This window comes from Pteropus medius, unplaced genomic scaffold (genome assembly GCF_902729225.1).
Source record: "Pteropus medius unplaced genomic scaffold, Ma_sr-lr_union100, whole genome shotgun sequence".
NCBI lineage: Eukaryota > Metazoa > Chordata > Mammalia > Chiroptera > Pteropodidae > Pteropus > Pteropus medius.
Window position 1 is genome coordinate 22,489,271 of NW_024349803.1, and position 3,356 is coordinate 22,492,626.

Consider the following 3,356-nt stretch of genomic DNA (forward strand, 5'->3'; position numbering starts at 1 on the left):
AGGTGTGATTTAAGGAGGGACGGACGTAAAGACAAAAGACTTAGGGAAAGCGTTTACTTAAAACGCACAGAGATTTTGGGTGGCCCTGTTACTTCCTACGCGTGGCGTCTCCCCTGTGCCGGGTGCTATAGGCGCCTCTTCTTTCTCATTTCGTCCTCACAGCTCATCAGGGATTTAGGGATTATTTTTAGCCCCATTTGAAAATGAGGCCCAGAAGAGTTAACGTAGCTGGCTCGAGTTCAAGAGCTCATCAGTGGAAGGACTGGCATCTGAACCTAGAACTCACGTGACTCCAAAGCTGGTTTCTATGAGAAGACATGGCTGTCTCTGCTACTGAGCATCTAGCCCCTGGAGAGGACAAAACTCGGCACTCTGAGGGTAGGGAGCATCGAGGCAGATAATTTTTTGCAAAAGTTCACACCACAGTGGTTGGGACACGAGGCAGACACAGCTCCTTGGCAGGTAAACCTTGGAGAAACGTCCCGTCGAACATCGCACAGCCATTGCATGTCACTGATGATTCAGTCTGTCATTTGAGTGAGCATCCAGGAAGACACGGGTCTCTGGGGTTGGGACGACGAGGCGTGAGTGTCTACGTGACCAAATGCGGTGCAGTTCACCCCGCTTCCCTTTTCTCCCGCCTGTAGAGACTCTTTCAGTTCTTACCCGACCCGAACCCCGCTGCTGGGGGCCTCTGTGCTCGAGGGAGAGACTCTGAGGAGCAAAGAGCCGAAGGAACCAGTTTCGTCCCACCTCGGAGCCTGAGGTGTCACCAGAGAAGAAACTTGGTCTCTGTTCCCTGCTTTATAGCTTCAAGGTCATATCAAGGTTCCATGGCTGTGTCTGATGGATTCTTAAAACGTGCCAGGTGTGAACCACAACAGTAATAATAGCAATAACAGTCCCGATGCCTTTTATTGAGCAATGACTCAGCACAGGCACATGAGCCATCTCGACCACACGGCGGGCCTCCCAGGTGCTGCTGCTGCGGTCTCGTTTGAATAGGCATGGTCCTGGAGGGCCGGGAGAACCGGGAACAGCCCGAAGCCTCGTGCCCAGGGTTATCCATTCGTAAGTGGCGTGCCTGATGGGCGAACTCCGGCAGTGTGACCTTTTTGATATGTTAAGTGAAAGAGGCAGATTTCAGAGCGGTACCACTCAGCAATGGAAAGGAACAAACTTGTTACCTGAAACGAGGAAGAATCTCCCAACGGTTCCTCTGAGTGAGAGAAACTAGGTCACAGTGGGCATGCCGTGTGATGTCATTGACACGATCCATTCCACTGACAAAATTCTCGACAATCAGACCGAGAGAGCGACAGAAAGCAGACCGGTGGCTGGCAGGGTGCGGAGGGGCAGGACGGGACGGGGCCCGATGACGCACGAGTAACCTCGGAGGGTGACGGAATTCACTCTCTTGATGGTGGTGATACTTTCCAGGTATATAAGGATGTCAAAACTCATCGAACTGTACACTCTAAACGCACGTAGTTTATCGTATGTCAATTATATCTCAATCAATCAAGGTTTAAAAACAATATTAGGCAAGATTCTGGTTTGTCTTTTTTATTTTATTATCTTTTTTAGGCGAGGCAACCCTCGGTTGACCTCCCAGATTGCAAGGACCTTGATCAGCTTACAATCCCTTATTTTCTTATTTTTTACACCTACAGCACCTGGTCTTCCTAGGTGGTCTCCCATCCAAGTACTAACCAGGCCCCACCCTGCTTAGCTTCTGAGATCAGACGGGATGGGGCGTGTTTCAGGCTGGCGTGGCCGTAGACTTGGTTTGTCTTTTAAATTAAAACATGGAAACAAATGCACACATCTGTGTATCAGATATATAGATGTTCTTCTATGTGCGTTAACACGACTCACCAGGACCTATGTGATCTGGTCCCTGACCCCCTCCCTGGCATCGTTTCTCACCTCTGGTCCCTTAACCCTCCATGTTGGGCCACCGAATGTCCTTGGCTTCCTCCATCGCGGCCTGCACTCCCTCACCTCCATTCTCACTGGCTCTTACTACCTCTGCCTGGGACATGGCTCGCCCTGCATCATCCCTCGGTTAACTCCTCCTGACTCGCTAGACTAAGAATGTCCCCTCCTCCCACAGACCCGAGGCCTCCCTTTGGCACTTGGTACTGTAATGATCTACTACTTTTTCTTTCCTGTTACCTCGTAAGTTCATGATGGCGAGAGACCTTCTGTTGTTCACGGTGGATTCCTAATGCGTAGCACCAAGCCTCGCCCTTCATACGTTTTCACTAGATCTGTGTTCGAATGACCAAGATGGTACTTCACAATCCTAGTACGTAGTACCCACTAATACTACCGTATTATGAAGGAAAAGAAGCACACACGATTGATATGCTCCAATATGCAGCCAGCATAATGTTAGGAATGATTATTAAAATAACAAGTCACATAGTAGTTTGAGAATATAATACTTAGGGTCATTCAGACCTGGTTCCCAATTGCCGGCTGAATGGTCCTGTGTCATGGGGACTGTGCTCCATCAGTATGAAGTTTTAATCAGATAAGTAGCATCGTCACTCAGCCCAGCTGAGTATCCTGTCACCAAGACGTCCCATGCATCTGGTTGTCTTCTTGCAAGGCGTTTCTCAGCGCCTCGTGGGAACCATGCAAGGAGGAGACACAGACGTTATTATGACCCATCTTAAAAGGAGGCTGCGGCCCAGAGAAGCTACGCGACTTCACCCAAATCACAGAGAAGGAGAACAGCGGCACCAGGTTTGGCACTCGACTGGGGTGGTGCCCGCTCCCTGGACGCAAGAGTGAGCGGAGGCCCCGCCTACCCCCCCAGGTGAGTCCAGGGCTGCCTGGCGGTTCCTGGGGCTCTGTGCTCTCAGTATTTATCTCAGATGCACTTGACCCAGGCAGCTGGTAACCTCTGTCCACTCGGCTCCCTTTCCTCGAGTGCCACCCCATCCCACCACCCTGGGGCTCTGTGCTCAGCCAGAGAGAGAGGCCCCCACGACCCGGCCCCACAAGACTCGACCCGGCCCCGGCTTCGTTCATCTCAGAGCTGGAGGAGGTGCTCGGTTTGGCACCAGACCCCAAAATTTGTTTGATCGTGTGTTTAATTTTCTTCCTTGAACTTAAAAACGACAGGTACATTTCACATAAAACCCTGGTTTCAGGCTTCTCTCCAAGAAATGGGAAGATTCGAGAACGAGGGGTCCTCAATTGCACGTGGCAGCGACAAGCTGGAGTGAAGCAACGGCTGCCCCGTCGGCGGGCAAGCCCACCCCTCTTGACCAGAACCCACCTGGCTCCCGGTAGGTGTGACTCATCTGGCCTCTGGGAGCTTTGGAGTTTGCAAGCCCTTCTCT

The 3,356-nt window shown here is 51.4% G+C and overlaps 1 pseudogene; it reads right to left on the reverse strand.

Annotated features, from left to right (window-relative positions):
- Positions 1–1,664: 1,664 nt before the first annotated feature.
- Positions 1,665–1,784, reverse strand: LOC120582538 (uncharacterized; annotated as a pseudogene).
- Between the last annotated feature and the right edge of the window lie 1,572 nt (positions 1,785–3,356).